A 7,360-nucleotide genomic window follows, 5' to 3' on the forward strand; every position below is an offset into this window, starting at 1 on the left:
CCGAGTAGATCGCTGATTCTGAATAATTTGATGGCGAATATCGAATCGTTAATGAATATCCAATCGTTGCGTCGATCGCGAAAGATTTGTCAAAATGATCGAGAATCTGAATTTTGAAACATTTAATTAATAAGTGGTATAAATTTGTTCGTCTTAAACGTATACTCCACACAATTCTTTTTATATTTAATTAATTTTAAATATAGAAGAAAGTGCAGTCAAAATTGTATCTTTTAATTCTGGTTATTAACTGTTTATGTGATTTTAGATATTAATATAACAGTTATTAATATACGTAATGTTTTCTTCCAGAAATTACTGTTCAACTTACTGTTTGTTAGTTATTACAGTGTAATTTTGTTAGCAGCTTATTCTTTGGTTTTGCTTTTATTTCTCCGTTTATTGTATAGTTAATATATTATAGACAATTTTATATAACATTCAGTTTTATAACTAATTTTTAAAATAAGTATATTTAACATTAAATAAAAAATAAAATTTTGGTATCCACATATTTACATTCTCAAAGCTTAATGTAAAATAAGGGAAAATATTCTAAATTGGCCAAGAATTCTCTCCTATATGAAACAAATTTAGAACATACTCTACTATTATAAATACATTTGAAAGAGAATAGCCAAGGCACGCAAGATTAAATAATCACATAAGATTGTTTTTAATATATTCTGCGTTTTCTTGTTTAACACGATTCAATGGCATAATTTCAACCAACGTAAACGAGACGCAATCTGGTCGTCTTTTTGAGAATCGCCAGTGATTGAGGCTCTGTCCTTCGATCCATTCGATCTCTTCCGCGTGGACGGCGGCGTGATAATTGGCGGGGAGATAATTATCGACTCTGTATATAATGTAATAATGATATTATCGTCACTATAATTACCGTCAATCGCGATCGAGCGCTCGCGCGTAGCGCGCTCGTTACGTTGTTTCTCATCGTTCTCTACCATGTGACCCCTCTTCCCCATTTTTTTATTATTATATAAAACTGTCGTGATGCGCGTCACGCACTATGCATTGACGATCGCCGGATGACGTAAAGGCAACTGATAGAAAGAGATTTAAAATCCGTATTAAAAAAAAAAAAAAAAGTAAATCGAAGAAGCGATTCGTGCGTATAGCGAGTAAGTTTTAGCGGTTAAAGGAAATCAATTAAGATGAAACACAGAAAATATATGTATACATATATAATATGGAATATTATGTGAGAGAGCGAGAGAGAGAGAGAGAGAGAAGGGGTGGGTTTGTGAATTGCATTGTAACGTCGTCCACAGTTTCCCCCTAAAAAAAAAAAAAAAAAACGTTCCGCCGCGTATTAACCTGTTTTCAGGGTCGAGCATCCTCGCCGATATAGCAGACTTTATTTTTAACGTTACTTAAGATACAAAAGAGAGCGTTTGAAAACGAAAGAGAGAATGTTTGAAAGAGAGAGAGAGAGAGAGAGAGAGAGAGAAAGAGAACGAGAGCGAGAAATGGTCAGAGTGCTCGAGACCGAAGCTACGAGGTGAGATGCGTCGGCGTAACGACGAGATGCATTCAAGACCCGTGAGGATAAAAACGAGAGAGATGCGAAAGAAAAAGAGAGGCACACACTCGGACTTTAAACGTATATACATTGATTAGGGACGGCGAACGATGTGGATCGAGGGGCATCGATGGTGTCGGTGACAGGAATCGTTCACGTAACCCGACACATGTACCGCGTTGTTAATGGGTATTACGATAAATTAAGAATGGTATCGAGGGATTAATACGTGTAAATTAGACGACAGAAAGTATCCACATAGACGTATACCTACAACCAAAAATATATATAAATAAAAAAAAAATATACACACACACACGTACACGCGCGCGTAACATATAGACACACAACAACTGGTGATGCGAAAGTGATGATATATTTCGAGGATGAAATATTCTCAAAATATTCTAGGGAATAGATTTGAAGATTTTCACGCGAGGGTGAAAATATTTGGGAAATATTCTTGGAGAGTCAAAATATTTTCCGAGAATATATTCCAAAGAGATATTCTTTCACTTCGCATCATCACGGACGATATGTACGCATATTCGAGGAAAGTGGCCGTTGCATACGTGACATAATTGATCTCACGATTCAATCTTTTATCGAACGGAGCCGTTTACGAGTCTCTGTGGCAAACGTGTGTTTCCTGAGTAGGACAATAAACGGGGAACGGGTCTGACAATGCTTCGGGCATCACCTCGACACGCTGGTCGTTTCACGAAGGATGCACTTCCGCTCGAGGAATCTAGAGAGTTAACGTTAATTATTGCAAACCAACTGGCGGACCCGGAATCATAAATTGCGAGCTTAGACCTTCCTCGACGTTAATCCCGTTAGAATCGAGGACGACGCCTCAAGCTACGTAGATCCTGCTGAAACAGAGATGACAAAACTTCGGTATTCGCGCCCACAAATATCACTCGCATCGGTATCGCTTATGATAATCATCGAAATAATATCTGAAACGATAAATTACTGAAGTTCGATGAGAATAAAATAACGTGTATCGTAAAAATATACCGAAAGTGTCTCAGAATTATCGTCCAGAGATCGTTAACGTCTTCGTTCAACGTTTCGAGTCGATGATCGTCGTCCGATGACGGACAAATAAGGATTTTATTGCCGATTAATGGGATTTGATAGTGTATACCCGACACACGCACACATTCCATATGTTGCCCGTCCGGTACGTCGATCCACGACTCGAACGCATGTGTTTCCGTTTTTAAAGCGAAAAAAAAAAAAAACGTTTGATAATATAATATTTTAATATTATAATAGCATAACATACTACAATATTATACTATTATAATAATATAAAATATTATATACGACGATATTTATGTAATATTATAAGATGATCGATGAATGAGAGATATCGTGCCGCAAATGTTGCGCGTAATATCTAAAAAAGAAAGAAAGAGACCATTTTGAAAATCTGAAATCGATCGACTATTTCATATATTAACATATATGTATAATAACGTAAAAAACAAAGAATTTTCCACGTTAATGCTCGTCGAGAAAGACGACCGCGTCGATACAAAAATCGTGTTGATGTGACATTCGTGAGAGAATCGCGTCAATTATTAATATATTTCCAAAGAAAATTTATACGCGTACTAATTATATATCGGAATGCTATGCCGAGATATCATTGTACAGTGTTTGTATAGTTGGTGAATAAGAACGGGTAAGATTTAATTTTTTCTTTCTTCCTCATAACAGATTGTACGAATCGTGTGAATTTTATCCATAACGTTTATGAATGTTTTATGCTGTAATATTGCTTCCATCTCTCGATATACGCATTATACGTATATAATCGCGCGTGCTTTAACACAAATTTCTTACAATCTCCGCGATACGTATATACGAAATTGCGAAATTGCATTAAGTGGTAAAATTCATCAACACTTGATTTTTGACTGCCAATCGACATAATTTTAAAACATTTTTTGTTTTTTTTTACGTTTTACATTATTTATTAGATTTACGATAATAACCCTTTTTTCTCAAGCGTATAAAAGTCATATACTTTTATTTAAATTATATAAACTTATACAATATCAATTTTTTAAATAATTTTAGTAATAATCGATAGAATTTCAAGAACTATTTATTGTATACTACATAATTTACAAATTATCTCGACACACAGTTATTACACAGTAAAATACAAAAACTTGAAGATATATTATCTCTGAAATTATAGTATAAAAAAAAAGAGAACTACAGGCAGTCATGAATATGAAAATTGATTTCGTCTTGTAAGTTTTTTTTATACTGAAAAGTCGATCGATCTTGCCAGATTTAACTTGAACCACGAATGTGATGAGTCGTCCAAGAATGAGCTCTTTCTTTTTTTTCCGCTTGAAATCGAATATGCGAAAAACCTGTCATCCTAAGAATCTTTCGAAAGATGCAAATGTCAACGAGAATTTAACTGTAATTTGCTACATTTATAGACATTAGTTTATCTCGAACAAAAGAACTTCTTCGGAGGAAAATTTTCCTCGGAAAAAAGCCGGAAATCTTCTTTTTTTCTTATTTATCCAGAAAGCGTGACGAACATGGTGCCAAAATTGTCGTATAGCAATAATTAGTAGGATTAATATCAGACTGACTTATAATAAAGTGTTCAAGCGCGAGAGTTTGTCGAAAGGTAAAATCTCAATGGAAGATTTATCGCTGGAATATCACGATTGATAATCGCGTGTTTGCAATTAATAATAACCGAATCGTTGATCATGAAATTATGCCCAACACCAAGAAAAGCACAATTTATGCACATACGAATTCCAAGAATTACTGCGCTAAAATATATAAACGATCGATATATAAACGATGAATATATTTATATAGATGGAAATTTACTTTGGAATCATATAAACAAAAGAGAACGATAAAATTATTATCTTGAATGATTTGAGCAGTTTAACGCTGTGACTTTGCACTTAGATTTTTGCAAGTGATTATTTGTGACAAGACTCAAATTTTACAATTTTATCAAAGAATATCAAAGAAGTTGTTTGGAACGTGAAATTAATGTCTGAATGAAAAGAGTCAGAACATATAGAAAAGATTATAATTATTTTTAATAATGATACGAAGAAAAGTCATACCGTGGCGGGATAATCTTTCTTACTATTAACAAAAAATTCCGCTTTGTACAATTCAATCATGAGGGAAAACTAAAGCAGGTTTTTTTAGCAATTTTAAAGTTTGATTTTATTTTGTCATCGCTTGGAATCTCGTTGACACAAAGCGTTAAAGAGGATGGCGGGAACGATCAAATATATACATACATACATACATACATAGATATATATATATACATAGACACAATCACGTACAGTCACGCGCACATATACACGAAGACATAAAATATATCTAATAAGACATCGGTTAAGATCTGACAGCGAAAAAAAATAATAAGATACCTACTTACTAATTACTATAGGCGAGAACACACACGTGCAGATTTAAGAATTTACGGAGGACCTTCTGTTGCTCGAATTATTGCATTGTCTACTAAATATAAATTTTATTGTATAAATTCTGTCGAGGCGCGTCTCCGAGCGAGAGTAGATGTTTCTTTTTCTCCTCGACCCCCGTACCTTCCTGGAAGGATCTACGAGAACATTTGAAAGAGAGAGACATATAATACACATAGATAGAGGAAAGTGCGTAACTGAGGAATGCACTTTTGCGCGCATAGTAATAATTAAGCTGCTATCACAATATCAAATGCGACAAATCGCTTATACGGCATATAATTCCATAAAGACTCTCTATATGATGTAGAGTGTTTTAGGACCATCGCGAATGCCCTCTCATTCAGATTCTACAATAAATGCGATAAAAAATTAATCGATTTATTTTTATCTTGCCATAATCTCTGTTAAACTTCTGATAAATTGACAACCTGATACAAACGGAAAACAATGTAGAAAGTATAATCGCCTCTTATACGATTACCTCTTGAAATGTAAGCGCTTTTATTTGTATCTATAATCCACATATACATATGTATACGCCGAAAAGTGTCTCGTCATCGTCACTTTATCGCGAGCAAATGTTATCTAGGTGGAGCTTAATCGAGTTTAAGCAGATAGTGCACCTCGTATTTTTTATCTTATCTTTTTGCTTAAGAAATATAGAATTTAAAAACAGGATATTATAGAATAAAGATTAAGGTTCATTCAATCAGCTATTTTTAGAAAAATAAGTAAATTATTTTGCGTGAAATAGTTTCCAAAACGTATTGAATATATTACGTTTAAAAAATCGCACACAAAAATTCCGTATACATTTAAATATTAAAAAATTAAAATTCAATAAGGAATTTTTTAAACAAAAGAACACGGATGACACATATTATCGTATTCTTCATGTATATTCTTTTATAAACCTTTTTTCAGGCAATATAAAAAGATAACAATGTCACGCTCCACAAAAAATGAACAATTATATAATTATCCAAAAATCACAAAGTAGTTAAAACATTTTTGTAAATGCGAATTTGATCGAAGAATCAAATGGTCCTCTTATCATAAAACTGCGTTATTCAACAAGTACTGAAAGTGGATCTGAAAAAACGCCAAGTAAATTATCAAACTACTTGAGATTTTAGCGATTTATCTTCATTTACGCACTTTCTTCAACGATGAATCGAAGCAGAGAATAAAAGATCGAACAGGGTCGAGACACTCTAGCTGGGAGACGTATCCCAATAGTTGGCCTAGTATCAAGTTTCATATTTTTTGTCCCCCCCCCCCCCCGGGTATGCAGTGAATCGTCGAACGATTGATCGTCTATTGTATGATTATTGACATTCTTCCAGAAATTTTATTGATAAATATATATATATAAACTTTATCGCTACCGTTGAACATAATAATATTTGGGGATATATGATTAGGGCGATACCTTCGGTATTTATTGAGGACACCGAGGATACTAGATCGAGAGAGAAAAAAGGAAGAGTATAGAAAGAGATGAAAGAGAGACTGAAAAAGAAAAATACGGGGTTGCTAGAAATATATATATATATAAGAGAGGGAGAGTTAGAGGGGTACACACAGTCGAGGGAAAGCGCGGGGGCTGATGATAGAGAGAGAGAGAGTGAGAGAAGAATCTCTTCCTTGCATTGTGAAATCGTAAAACGATTTGAGAGAACCAAGAATAAGATTAAATATTGAAATATTGTAAGCGGAAATATATGGTAAGCAAGAGAGTATAAAAAAAGAAAAACCCTTTACGTTTTCTTACTTATTACGTAAACGGTATAACGGTATACTGAATATGTATATTATGATTACGATGATTGCTATATTTGTTGTTATTGTTTCTCAGTTGTATGCGGAGACGTTTAAGAGTGATCCATTTGTACAATCATTGAGCCATTAAAATATGATTATTCATTATGGAAGCGATCGCGTCTCGCTTTCTTTATTTTTCACCCTCTTTTTTTCTGTTGCCTTCATTATCGACGACAAATACATGCAAATGACGTTTCGGAATTTCCTATTGTTTCGTATGAAATTATCGCACTGACATTATCTATGCAATTTATTATCAATTATCAATTAATTCATTGGAATAACTTAAATGCACGAGCAAATTATCAATTAACATTGTAAGGAAATTTAATTCGTTTCGTGCTGTATGAAGCTATATTATTATTATTATTGCAAACATATTTTTCAAGTATCCATTAAAAATTAAATTCACAAATATTAAATTTTTCTTGATAAATCGCGTTTTTTGTCAAATAAAAAATAAGAGAAAAATTTTAAAGAGTCGATAAAA

The sequence above is a fragment of the Formica exsecta genome, unplaced genomic scaffold, assembly GCF_003651465.1.
Source record: "Formica exsecta isolate Colony F162 unplaced genomic scaffold, ASM365146v1 scaffold218, whole genome shotgun sequence".
Taxonomy (NCBI): Eukaryota; Metazoa; Arthropoda; class Insecta; order Hymenoptera; family Formicidae; genus Formica; species Formica exsecta.